General features: G+C 37.5%; 1 long non-coding RNA gene across 1 annotated transcript in view; it reads right to left on the minus strand.

Annotated features, from left to right (window-relative positions):
* Nucleotides 1-616: 616 nt before the first annotated feature.
* LOC123459567 overlaps nucleotides 617-14,593 on the minus strand; it is a 30,194-nt gene continuing 16,217 nt past the window's right edge. The window contains exons 5-8 of the long non-coding RNA XR_006636339.1: nucleotides 13,826-13,931; nucleotides 13,220-13,255; nucleotides 12,968-13,077; nucleotides 617-697 (exon numbers count right to left, since the gene is read on the minus strand). This is a non-coding gene — a long non-coding RNA (uncharacterized LOC123459567). The remainder of the gene's footprint in view (nucleotides 698-12,967; nucleotides 13,078-13,219; nucleotides 13,256-13,825; nucleotides 13,932-14,593) is intronic.

A 14,593-nucleotide genomic window follows, 5' to 3' on the forward strand; every position in this document is an offset into this window, starting at 1 on the left:
TCTTTTCTGAGAGACCATTCTGAGCTTCTGTTCAGGCAAAGGTCTTGAATAACAAATGTTCATAGATCATTGTTTAAATATCTGCTTCCCTCATCTCAGAAGTGAGAAGTTTGGTCCGGAACATATGTGAATACAGATCTCCAGGGCAGAGGAGATAGTTTTCTCATTGAAGCTATGAATGTACTGTTATAATACTTAATGATTATGGCTTATACATTCAATAATCTTGACTCTCTTTCATGGATTTCACTGAATGGTTACTTAGCTTTCTCTTGATAGGCAGCATTCTTGAACAGAATCCTCGTGCTGCCCAGCAGAGAGAGCTGGGTGTGAACAGGGAGATAAGAGTGGTGAGGAGATGGTCCTCTCTGTTGCAGGATTCTCTGCTTACTCAGCTCTTTTGTGTAGTTCCCCACTCACCCTGTGCTGATGTTTGCATCACAGCACAGAGGCTCTGAGCATGTTATGTCACATTGTTCTTTTGTTTGTTTGCTACAGTTTTGCACCACATGCATGTATCACCTACTTTCCTTTGTAAGTCAATTAATTGTCTATTGTTTATTTTCAAGGCTGTATTTAATGTAGTGTGTATAATTCTTTTAATACCTTTGTCCTTTGGGCCATGACATTCACTGTCTATCCTGTGGCTTTTTGGCAGGCTGTAGGTACTAAAATTCAATAATTCTTAGTGTAATGTCTGTAGAGAGAAAAGCATTTAATTAAAATTAGATTTATCAAAAGTTTGAAAGTTTACTTGTCTTTTAAAAGTCTGAAAAGTATAAGTAGAAAGGAGAGTCACTGAATAAAAGCTTGCCATGCAAACATGGACACCTGAAAGTTTTTTGTTTTTTTTTTTTTTGATGTTTTCAAAACTTTATGTTATCAGTTATGTCTCATGTTAGCAGTACATTCAGAAGTTAACAGGACAGTTGGCTAAAATTTAAAATACACCCCTAAGAATAAAATTGTTCTTTTCTCAAGGTATCATTGTATCCCAAACTGGCTTAAAACTCCTGTGTCTATGTCCAAAGTGCTGGGATTATAGGTGTGTACCACCACAGCTGACTTCAAAAAATTAACAGTACAATTCTTCAAGGAACAGTTAAGAAACAAGGTAGAAGCATGCCAATCTAACATGTACTTTTTTTTTTGTTATCATTTCAGCTAAAACAAAACTTGTTCACTGGGTAAACAGGACCTTGACACCTGAATTTGAATGTCCAGCACACAAGTAGAATGCACCTACAATGTCACTGGTGGGGAAGTAGAGAAAGGTCTATCCTTGGATCCTAGGGATTTTTGTCTAGCTAGTCTATCAAAATTAGTGAGCTAGAAATTCAAGAAAAGACCCTATCTCAAAACTAAGATAGTAAGCAAGGCAAGATTGCCCATACTATAATGCAAACACTTGGGCAAAGACTAGGGTTGGAGAATCACAGTGAGTTTCAGGTCAGGCTAAGCTAGAATAAATCTCTGCCTCAAAAAAGGGCAGAGGGCTGAAAGGATGGCTTTGAGGCTAAGGAGTTTCCTTATGAAGCCAAAAGATCTAGATTCGATTCCCCATGACCCACATAAGCCAGATGCATAAGGTGACACATGCATCTGGAGTTTGTTTACAGTGGCTGAAGGCCTGGCATGCCCATTCTCTTTATCTGCTTCCACCCTCAAATAAATAAATAAATAAATACAATTTTAAAAAATATAAAAAGTGAAAAGAAACTAAGATAGCTACCCAATGTCAACCTCATGTGTATATACACACACACATGCCTACATCATATTTATATGCATGCACACTTCACACACATAAAGAAATTTGAAAAAGGAAATAAAGAAGTATGAAAAATGTAATAATGTAACCAGAAAACATTTCCTGGACACAGAAATATTATTTATATCATATATCACTAACTTTTTTTTTTATAGGAACCCTCATTCACTGGTTGTGGGAATGTAAGATGTTACAACCACTATGGAAAGCAGTATGGAAACTCTGAAAAACTTTGACTATAGAGTGACCAACAGACCCAGTTATTCCCTTACTGGGTATTTACCCTAAAGCTCCATCTCAGTTCAGAGATATTTGCTCAACTATGTTTATAGCTATGAAATGGAATCAATATTGGTGTCCATCATAAGACAAATAGATAATCAAGATTTGGTATATCTACACAATGAAATTCTACGCAGCATTAAGAAAAAATGATACGATGAAATTTATAGTAAAATGGTCGAACTTGGAACAGCTCATTCTCAGTGAACTCACCCAGTCATAGAAAGACAATAATCTTATGGTCTCATCATCTGTTGCTCCTAACCTGGATCATCCCTAGATGCTGACAAACCTAATAGGCACCTCAAGGACTAGAAAATAGGGAGGGTGGGAGTGGATGGGAGGGTAAGGGTTGTGGAGGACACACAGAACTGGACCCAAAAGGAACTGGTACCATAAAATCCTATATCCTGAAAGACAGACAAAAAGGTTGAACCTTCATCAGGTCCTTATAGGGAACACCTGAGCCAAAAAGCCCTGGAGAAGGTACGATGAAGACTAACCTTAATTTTCTCCTGTTTCTCTTTCTTCTCTCTTTCTCTTTTATATTACCTTTTTCTTTCTTCTTTTCCCTTCGCACTGGCCTATAATTCCCCATACCAGGATGTGGTTAACATCCACAGTGAGTTATTGATCAGAGAGTACTACAAGGTTTTCCCAAAAAAGACAGAATTCTGTCACAGCACTTGATTACCCACCAAAGGTCAATGATACAACCCCACTGCCGAAGACACCATATGATGTCAATAGGGAACATGGAGAGACTGGGCGGGAATCTGGAAAGAGCCAGTCCCCAGAGTTAGCTCATCTAGTGCCAGAAGGTGCTACATGAGCTACTGGGAGAAAATGGCCAACATCTGCCCAAGCAACTCGAGGTTTAAGCTACTCAGCAGCAAACAAACAGATATGATGCTCACCCAAGTGCAATAGTGGCACATAGCCATGGTGGCTAACTCACTGCTCTTGGACTGGCTAACAGATCCACTCAATAGAATGGAACCCATAGCTGGAACTAGGAAACAAGTTATAATCATATCCAAATAATGAGTTTACTCTCCAATATCAAGCTCCCATCATTTGTGGGCTACGAGAAGGCATACACTTATTAAATTCTCTCTACACTAATAATGGTTATCCTATTTATCTAGAGTAGATATTACTCTCCATTGGAGAATTTGCTTCTCTTTTTCAGATAGACACAGAACTTGAGGAGAGAATCATCCCATCACACCTCACCTCATCAGGATGCTGGATGAAACAGTAGAGTAATTGGGGAAATGAGCAAGAGAGCTGCTTTCTTGGTGAACCTGGTATTAGACAAAGCATGAAAGAGATAGACACAGAGAACATTCAACTCCTACCAAACCAGATATCCAGAGACACAAAGGCTTCCAAGATCTTATCATTGAAGTAGACCTAAAATGAACCCAACATGGCTCAGGGAGATTTGTGGAAGAGGGGGCAGAAAGATTGTAAGAGCCACAAGTTGGGGCATTCTACACAGGGGCATTGCCTTTTCCCCATAGCTGATGGCTACCCCTACAATGAACAATCCACAACCGCCATGGAAATAACTGGCATCCCCAATCAGGAGGGTCCCTTCTGCAGGCCAGGATAAGGGTAAGGATGGTACCAACATGTGCTGTTTACACACCAAGTACGTACATAACTAATAAAGAAAAAGTAAGTAAATACATTAATTAATTAACAAACAAAATAACAACTTACAATATGCAATGACCAAATAGGGGTAATCATGTTTTCATCTTCTCAAATACTGCCATTTCCAGGTTATCCGTGTTTTTGGCTTCTAATGAACAGATGCCATCTGTTCCAAAATGTTTCTAGTTGAATCCCATGGAAGGACTCTGTCATTATCTGAAGTTGAGGATTTCTGAGCTATGTGTAGATTAAGTATGAGTCATGAGGAAGTCTTTACTAGTTGCAGAATAATGTGTAGTATGATGTAAAAAGAGAGAGAGAGACAGAGAGAGAGAGAGAGAAAGAGAGAGAGAGAGAGAGGTGAGGAGAGTCCCTGGAGCTTTATGTTGTCTTTCTGAAACAGTTGAGCCTGGGTATAGAATGGTGGGTTATAGTGATTTGGGAACTTTCACACTGTGTTTGCTCATTCCTTGAACACATGGTTTTATGGTTACATACGATTTTTTGTAGCAAAATAATGCTTCTTAATTTATTCATTTTGAGAGCAAGAGAAGTGGGAGGAAGAGAGACACAGAGAGAGAATGAGTGTGCCAGGGCCTTCAGCTGCTGCAGATGAAATCCAGACATGTCACCTCCTTGTGTGTATATGTGACACTGTGCACTTGTGTCACTGTGTGATTAGCTTATGTGAGACCTGGAGATTCAAACATGAATTCTTAGGCTTTGCAGACAAGCACCTTAAACTTTAAGCCATAACTCCAGCCCCCAAATAATGGTTTTTAAATACTTTTCTTTTTTGAGGTAGAGTCTCACTCTGGTCCAGGTTGACCAGGAATTCACTATGTAGTCTCAGGGTGGCCTCGAACTCTCAGCAATCCTCCTACCTCTGCCTCCTGAGTGCTGGGATTAAAGGTGTGTGCCACCACGTCCAGCTTTTAAATACATTTTTATTTTGAAAAATATTTAAATTCACTTAAATTTTCACAAATAAGAACCAGATTTTCACACCTTACTACAGTACTATTTAGATACATAGTGATATAAAAAACTACATTTAATGAACAAAACTAGTATATTGAGCCAGGCACAAGGGAGGTGTGGTGGTTTGAATAGAATAGATGGCCCCCAATATATTCAGTTGTTTATTTGTTTGTAGTTTGCATCTGTAGACACCTGGCTGGAGGCAATGTCACTGGGTGATCTTAAGGTGTGGTGGTGGGTTTCAGATTTCAATCTAAAGATATGCAAAGTGTACCTAGCTGGAGTTCCTGAAGTGTGCTGTGGCTTTTGACCTTTTGGCTTATACTTCTCTCTCTCTCAGCTTGGTTCTGTGAAGGCAGGTCAGCTTCTTCTGCCATTTATGGAACTTCCCCTGGATTTGCAGGCTTCAGTATATATCCCTTCCTCCATAACTGCCTGGTCTGGAAGTTCATCTCAGCAAACCTGAATCTGTCTGCTACAGAACTTGGTACCGAGGAGTGGGCTGAGCTAAACCTGACTATGTGGATGTTGATCTTTTGGAACCTTTGTTTTTGAGGGATAGGCATGGACTTGGTACTTGCAACTGAAGATGTCTTCTGGAGTGGTAAGCCAAATTTTATGGACTATTCTAATGAGAGTCTGAGAATGCTAAGTACAGACAGCATTGAACTTCGAGGCTTGACTTATCTTTCTAAGGGGAAAGAAAGACTGCAGAGGACTTTGTTGGAACTGGGCTACTGGCATAAGGGCTGACTGCATCCTGCGCAGAGAGTTTGATCAAGGTTAAATTTGTAATGGACTGATGTGCTTGGCTAAAGATATTGGGCTGAGAGATTTAAGATTTTAAGATGTAGAACCTCAAGCAAGTTAAAATTACAGGCACTGAGACTCGTTTTAGATTACTGAATCTGCTATTGTCAAACACATTAGCAATCTTAAAGGAATATGGTCCAATTGCTTTACCATGGAAAGGATGCCTGAGGAAAAACTATCATAGAAATGCAAACACTTTTGGGGAGAGTTGACTGGAAAAGGAACCTGCTTTTCAAGGTTATGATTTATTTTGTCTGTGAATTAAGAATATAGCTGTGTCCTACACACCTGGTATTGGTTTCAGAAGCATGAAAAATGCAAGGAGTGTTCGTGAATTGCACACAGTCCCAGGAGCTGCTACTGAGATGCAGCATGAGGCAGGGCATGATGCCCTGATAGGATGAAAGAGCCTTTGGAAGATGGACAGTGGTTTGCATGAAGACCTCAAGATGTTTTGGATATACCAGGATAATGCAAGTGCTACCATAGAGTGCACTGTTGGCCTGAGATGGAAGTGCTCCCTGGCTACTCTGCCCAGCTGGAGGGGTGGAATTGGAAAATCTGGAGACTGTCAGTCTTTGGTTGTATTGGACTTGAACTGCAGAAGTTTGATGTTTGTTTGATGGTGGTTGAGTTTGAATTGTTTTAGTCTCTCCTTGCTATGCCTTATACCAGTTAAAAATGTTTACTCTGTGCCTTTACTTGTTTGATTTTACAGATCTTAATATCTTAATTTGGTCAAGACTGTGGGGACCTTTGAAGTTGAAATGAGTACAATTTACAATGTGTAATGGTTATAAATCTATTGGGGGCCAGGGGTGAAATGTGGTGGTTTGAATAGAATAGATGGCCCCCAATATATTCAGTTGTTTATTTGTTTGTAGTTTGCACCTGTAGCCACCTGGCTGGAGGCAATGTAACTGGGTGATCTTAAGGTATGGTGGTGGGTTTCCGATTTCAATCTGAAGATATGCAAAGTGTACCTAGCTGGAGTTTCTGAAGTGTGCTGTGGCTTTTGACCTTTTGGCTTATACTTCTCTCTCTCTGCTTGGTCCTGTGAAGGCAGGCCAGCTTTTTCTGCCATTTGTGGAACTTCCCCTGGATCTGTAGGCTTCAGTAAATGTCCCTTCCTCCATAACTGTGCCTGGTCTGGAAGTTTATCTCAGTGAACCTGAATCTGTCTGCTATAGGAGGCAAAGACAGGAGGTCATTGCAAATCAAACCAGCCTGGTCTACATAGCAAGCCAATGTCTCTTTTGTTATCTTCCTGATATTGAGCATATCTACATTTCAATACAGATGACAGAGAAAGACAAAGAAAAAAAAGATAACAAATAGAATGACTAGTTGTAAAGGAGAAGGGTTCTATATCATGGGGATGGGGAGAGGGACAAAAAATGGGGATTATGATTAAATACATGCATTTAAGAAAATTGTCAACAAAAGGTAAAGAAAAACAAAAAAAATCCAACATACCTATGGAAATGAACTTATTCTAGAAAATGAAAAATGTTTCCAAGAAAGAACAAAATCCACTCATAGTTGTTGATTCCAAAACTTGCCTCAAATGGTCAGGAAGCAAGACAACATGGAATTAATATAAGAACAGATAGACATGACAATGGAATAAAGTTGACTGGACCTAAATTAATACATTTATAGTAAACTGATTTTACAAGGTTTCTGAGGTAAATCAATATGGATAAACTATTTTTTCAACAAATGTTACTGGAACAGTAGACATACATGTACAAGTTGGACTCTTATAACATACATGTGTTTATGTACATGTGTACTTACTCAAAATGTTACAAAAGTCACTAAGATAAATGTAGAAGCTATGATTACCAATCCCTTGGATAAGAACCTGAAAATAAATTTTTGTGGTTTTATAAGTTTTCTCAAGAAATGATGTCAAAATGTATGAGAAAAAATTAATATATATGATGGGCTGGAGAGATGGGTTAGCAGTTAAGCACTTGCCTGTAAAGCCTAAGGACCCTGGTTCGATGCTCAATTCCTCAGGACCCATGTTAGCCAGATGCACAAGGGGGCGTACGCATCTGGAGTTCATTTGCAGTGGCTAGAGGCCCTGGCATGCCCATTCTGTCTCTCCATCTGCCTATTTCTCTCTATCACTCTCAAATAAATAAATAAGACTAAACAAAAATTTTTAAAATAAAATATATGAGAAAAACTAAGAATTTTGGGATTAAAAGTATGCTATGAAGACAACAAAATTAATGCAGATGTTTTTAAATTACCTACGAGACACAATTATAATATCCATAATATAAAAATAATTTTTTTAAAATTAAGTGTATTTGTTTATTTGAGAGGAAGAGACAGATGACGGGGGGGGGGGACAGATAGAGAGAATGGATATGCTAAGCTCTCTAGCCATGTCAAACAAATTCCAGACACATTCACTACCTTGTGCATCTGGCTTATGTGGGTACTGAGAAATAGAACCTGGGTTGTTAGGCTTGGTAGGCAAGTGCCTTAACCACTAACCCATCTCTCCAGCCCATAAAATCATCCTCATAACCAAAATATTAAAAGGAACTAATCGAAAAGATCTTAGACTCAGCAGTTTTATCTAAATGACACTGTGGAAAGGTAAAATTTTATATATTAGAATGTTAATGCTAATTTGGAGCTTGGGAGAGGAAGTTGTAACAGATCAAATGCAGATAGTTTCTTTTGGATAGTGTGGTAGTTTGAATGGATGTCCCTCAAAAGATTCAGGAGCTGTATTCAAAGTTGTAACATTACTTGTAGCCTTCTGGTTGTAGGAGTAGTTACTGTGGGCAGATCCTAGTGTCCAGCTCTAAGGTATGTTTGGGCGTGGATCTGGAATTCCAGCCTCAGGTACACAGAGAGCAGTCCGAGTTCTTCCTAGGTTCCCTGCTGTTTGGCTGCTAGTTTTTGCTCTTGATTTAGTGGTGGGTTTTCTCTTTCTTGCCATTATGGAAGCTCCCCTTGAATCTCTAAGCCAGAAATAAATCCTGTTCCTCCCATAAACTGTGCCTGGTTTTGGAGGTTCATCCCAGCAGCATGAAGTGGACTATGACAGACAGTGAAATTATTTTCTGTGTACTATAATATTGTTTTGAAATACTGTATTTGGGGCTGGGAAGCGGCTTAGTATGTTGCCTGTGCACAAGCATGAAAACCTGGTTTGGAATCTCCAGCACCCACATAAAATTCAGGAAATATGGAGTTCATTTGCAATCTCAATGCTGGAAAGGCGGATAAGGAATCCCTGGGGCACACTGTCTAGCTAGGCTAACTAAATTGGTGAGCTCCAGGTTTGATGAGAGATACTCTTTCAATCAATAAAGTGTAAAGCAATTGAAAAACACATTTAATATGACCACTGGGGCCTCCACATGCATCAACACACATGTGTTCACTTATTCCTCCCACACACATGCATATTCCTATACACATTTATAAGCAAAAGTTACTATTTTTCAAACCCTTTTGAGCATTGCATTACAAAGATGAAAACTGAATGGATACAAGTTAAAATGTTATTAAGTAACTTCAAGGGTCCAAGGTAGAAATACAGAATAATAACATAACTATATGTAATGTATGGCATAACTTCACTGAAGGGAGTGAGGATAAAGGAACTGGCCTAAGTTAAGGATTCTGAGCCTACAGACCAAAGAAAACAAATAAAAAATGGTTCAATTCTGAAACCACTATCATATGTTTTAATATTTACTTTTAAGTATATGAGGCCAATTTTCTCTTTACTAGAGGACATGTGTATATATATATGTGTATATATATATATATATATATATATATAGTAGGAACTGGGAATGCATTCATATGCTATTAGACCAGGTTCATGAGATGTTAGCAGCACTACTATCTATTGTAATTTGAATATATGACCCTATAGATCTATAGATTTAGGCTTTAATTTTGAGTTTCCAGTGGACAAAGTCACTGTTGGTACTAAGGTATGTTTGGGGTGGATTTGAATCAGCCAGAAAGGTATGTGGGGAACAGTCTGAGCTCTAGTGTTGCTTGCTTGCTAGTGTTGGTGTTTACTTGCTGCAGTTGTTTATTTCTGCTTGGACCTATGAAAGGAAGCCAACTTCTTTCACCATTGATGGTGTTTCCTGGACCCTGAAAGCCTGAAATAAACTGCTTCTTTTCATAAGCTGTGTCTGGTTGAATGCTTTTCCCAGCAATGTGGAACTGGCTACAACACTTGTAATTCATGTCTAAGTTTATGAAATAATAATAAACTCTAGGCTTCAGTAAAGAGTCACTACAATTAAACTACAATACTTCCCAATCACAAAAGTAAGATAATGTTCAACAAGAAAACCAAACAAACATGCAAAGTCACAGAGCAGAGTGCCACTGAGGAAGTTTGAAAATGGTACAGGAGTTTGCTGAAATACCTCTCAGTAGCCAACACCAGAATACTTTGAGTAAGAGAATAAAGTAGTATATTCATATAACACTTAATTATTTTTTGACTCAAGGTCTCCTGAAGCCTAGATTGGCCTAGAACATAGTATGTAGCTAAAAATGACCTTGAACTTCTAATCACCTTGGTCCACTTCCCAAGTTCTGGGATGGCAAACAATTACTACAATGTCATGTGAAGCTTAAATATCATTTTAGCATATGAAAGATTACGTGCAGAATGGGGCCAGCTTGTGTTGATATTGATAAAAATAAATGCACTGTGCTGATAGATATAAAAGTATACCACATATTATATATAGTACACATAATTGAAGTGACAAAATATTATACCACAGGTTTATATCATGAGTATACCCTATGTTTATTATTATATTACAGTATAACTTTTCTACTTTATAGTTTACTTAAAATAGTATGGCATGTTGTATTATATTGTCCTCTATCATTTATGCTTGTGTAAGACTTATTGTATAATGTCCATACATCAAAACCACTAAATTATGATCACATCGTATTCCCACTAATGAGCAGAAAATATGTAAGAATGAATATATGTGATAAGTATATTATAAGATAAACATGTGATAATTATATTAGAAAATAAATATATGTGATTTATATACTGTTCTATATGACCTAATGTACTGGCTGAATAAATATGGCATAAATGGCAAGGATTAAAATGAACTACCCATGATGAAGAAATATAAATGGAAGGCATAACAGCTCTCTACATAGAGTGAGATAAGGCATATTGACTTCTCAACATACATAAATTTGAATATTTGTTTTGTATGACTTCTATGATTATATGAGATAGAAAATAGAAAGAAGATACATTAACAAAATTAATCTTAAAATTTATTTCCAGCAGATAAAATTCTGTATCATTTTTATGCTCACCTTGTCCTTTTGTTTCTCACATTATCAGCTTTGTCAGCTAATCAGAGGCTGTGTTAGTGCCACATTTTTTTTTAAACATTCTGGAACTACTTTCTGTGAGATTATCTTTCCAGCATACTGATACCCTTTCTGAAGCTTAGGTGCTAATGCTACTACCTGAATATGCCAAGTTAAGTATTTAGGCAAAGTTCATGCACTTGTACACAAAGATAATAACATTGTGACTATCTTCTGTTGTACAATGTATTCATACTGCCAAATTTTAGATGCATATCTACTTTAAAAATGTGCAAATGTAAGCTGGGCATGGTGGTGCATGCTTTTAATCCCAGCACTCAGGAGGCAGAGGTAGGAGGATTGCCATGAGTTTGAGGCCATCCTGAGACCTTATTGTGAATTCCATGTCAGGACTAGAGTGAGACCCTACCTCAAAAAAATGTGCAAATTTGCATTATTCAAAGAAGGGGATATACTACATGTCTTTGTAACTGCCTGCTTTTAGTGTTAAATTATGGTGGCTCATCTGTTGTGGTCTGGGGGAACATTTAAACTTTGATAAAGCAATGTTTAAGTGCATTTTCTTATAAATGAAAATTCATATCATGACAAATTCTATTTACATTCCTTCTAGTTTTGTGTATATTAGATTTATTGGTGGATGACTGGAACTTTTTTGATGTGCAGAGAGGCAAATTTATAAATAATATTTCAAGAGATACATTGAGTACTAAGATTACAATTTCAGAGTATTATTTAAGTTTGCCATGGGACGTTGAAAAAAATTATTATAAGAATTCTTTTTTAATTCTAGAAATATGTCCAATACTTTTGGAAGATTGCATTGTAATCTATTTAATCCAAAATATTTCATGTTACTCTTTCTTCTTTTCAGCCATCCTTCTAATTATATATATCAACTACCAGATGACCAGTCCCTGAATACACAGGTACAGTATGGTCATCATACAAGTTTTTGCAACTTTGTCCAACTCTGACCTTGTTTTTATAAATACATGAATGAATTTTGTCTTTTTTTTTTAAAAAAATAATTTTATCTATTTATTCATTTAAGAGAGAGAGAGAGGGAGTGAATGGGCACTCCAGGGCCTACAGCCACTGCAAATGAACTCTAGACACATGTGCCACCTTGTGCATCTGGACTACATGGGTCCTGGGGAATTGAACAGAGGTCCTCTAGCTTTGCAGACAAGTGCCTCAACCATAAAGCCATCTTTCCAGCCTGTGAATTAATTTTAATATCCCCTCATAAATATACACTGAGTGGATAAATAATACGACTGTAACTCACTTATGATATCATATGCTGCCTGTTTTTTTTCCCCTGAGTTTGGAGATAGGTAGCATTTACAGTATATACCATGACAGATTAGACAACAAGCACTGAAAAACAAGATCTGAGAAATGATTTATTATAGGAACACCAGCTAAATGAAATGAATGTAACAGCCACTGTGTATTAAGACATGGGCTAAATGAAGCTATAATAATGAAATAGGATATATCACAATTTCTTGAAATATAAACACTTAAAATGACAAAAGCTAACTATCTTGTCCCATAAGTTATATGTTTAGTCCAGATTTGAACTGAATTTCTCACTGAGCTCATTTGAGTCAAAGGAGCTTGTACCCTTATGGATGCTCTCAACATGTTTTGAAGAACACTGTTTAGGATTTCAGACAGTAAAAGCAAGTGCAGTGGTATTGCTGTGACTTTGCAAGATTTAAGGATATGGTCTCTGGGCATAGCTTTGGTAACAGGAAGCTGGTTGGGGGCATGTGGGCAGTTTTATTTTCTGTGGAGTGGTTTGTCTGGTCAAGAAAATGTACAGAGCCCTCATACAGTTGCTTGTCTCTTCAATGACTTTATGGGGAGTGGAAGGAGTGTTGCATCATGCTTCCTTTTTTGTTATTTTCATTTTTTTTCAACAAAGATTTTATGTCTACCTATGACATATAAGTGCCCTTCATTCACCTTAACTTGTACAAAATCCTAATGTGAAAAGATTCAATTCCAGGTCTGTGTGATAGCCTAAGCTATCATCTGTGGAGTTTCCTTTGTCTGTACTGTGCTTACCTGTGACTGTGGTGATACCCACTCTATAGCCTGGGGTTGACAATGAGAAGCTCAATTCCATGGTGTGGCTGTTAACAAAGTACATGGTTCTCAGGCATCTCAGTTGGAGTCTGTAGATTGTAGAAAGAAAAGGAATTTAGCTGCCATAGAACTTTTTCAAAGGAATTAAAGTATAGTTATCTTTTGAGATAATGAAGGAAAAGAAAGTAGCTCCCAAGAAAATACTCTCCTGAATGCAGGACTATCACTTACATGATTCTTCCTGATATTTCTCAATTTATATGTCTTCTGAAATGTTGAACAGAAAAAAAAAAAACACATATTAAGGGCTGGAGAGACTGCTCAGTGGTTAAGGCACTTGCCTGCTAAGCCTAAAGATCCAGCTTCAATTCCCTAAAACCCACATAAGCCAGGTGCACAAGGTGGCACATGTATCTGGAGTTCGTTTGCAGCAGCTAGAAACCCTGGTATACCCATTCCCTCTCTCTCTCAAATAAATAAATAAAATATATTTTAAAAAGGAAAAGCAAATTAATAAAATAGTAGTATATAATTAATCAATAATACTAAATTAATACTTTCTGTAAAAGAAAATACTTAAAATAATTTTAGATTTATGAAAATAAGGAAGTGTTATATACACTAACTTATAATGTTAAAATTATAATAATATTTGATTACATGCAATAACATGTAATTATAGGGCTTTTATACTGTCATAGGTTTTTGAGTATATGATTTTCTCTATTCCATAATCTAATCCAGGATAATAAATTATATTCACTCTGAGATGTATTTCCTATTTAATTGCCATATGACAATTTACAACATAGCTTAGTGTCCAAACACCCCACATACCATTTCCTGGGTCAGGAATCCATGTGTAAATATGGACAAAGCTGCTGTACAGAGGCTCAGTTGGGTAAAAATCCCCTCCTAAGTCTACAGGGATTCAATGTAATCACTGAAAAAGAATGATCCGTTAGGCCTAGAATTTGAGCACATCATGGGCCATTTAGCAAGACCCTGTCTCAAAAAAGTAAACAAAAACTGAAGCAGACTTACAACATACCTGCCAAGGTTCCAGGAACATTGTGGAAGAGGAGGATAGAATGATTTTAAGAGCCACAGGTAGGGATGAGTATCCTGAGACATTCCCCCTCCCACTGAGACTGAGGCATTCATAACATCACAGGAAATACCAATAACCCCACTGGGGAGGACCCTCAGTGGGATGGGGACAAGGAAAGGAGATGTAAGAGGATAACTAGGGAAATATGGTCAACATGTGATTTGTTCATTCAGTAAATTTCATGTTATTACAAATAAAAAAATATACTAACAAATGTAGAAAATGAAATCTACCCTAATGCCACATCTATAGAATGACATTTCAACACAGGAAAATTAGCCCATCACACCTCAAAAGGGCCCCTGCTGAAACCAAGAATAATTTGGGAAATGAGTAAGAGTGCTGCTTTCTTGGCAAACCTAGTACCAGCACAAGGGTAAAGGAGATAGACACAGAGACCACGCAACTCCTATCAAGCCAGATATCCAGAGACACTGAGGCTCCCAAGACCTCATCATTGAAGCAGACCTAAAATGAACCCAACATGGCTCAGG

The sequence above is a fragment of the Jaculus jaculus genome, chromosome 3 (genome assembly GCF_020740685.1).
Source record: "Jaculus jaculus isolate mJacJac1 chromosome 3, mJacJac1.mat.Y.cur, whole genome shotgun sequence".
NCBI classification, from domain to species: Eukaryota; Metazoa; Chordata; class Mammalia; order Rodentia; family Dipodidae; genus Jaculus; species Jaculus jaculus.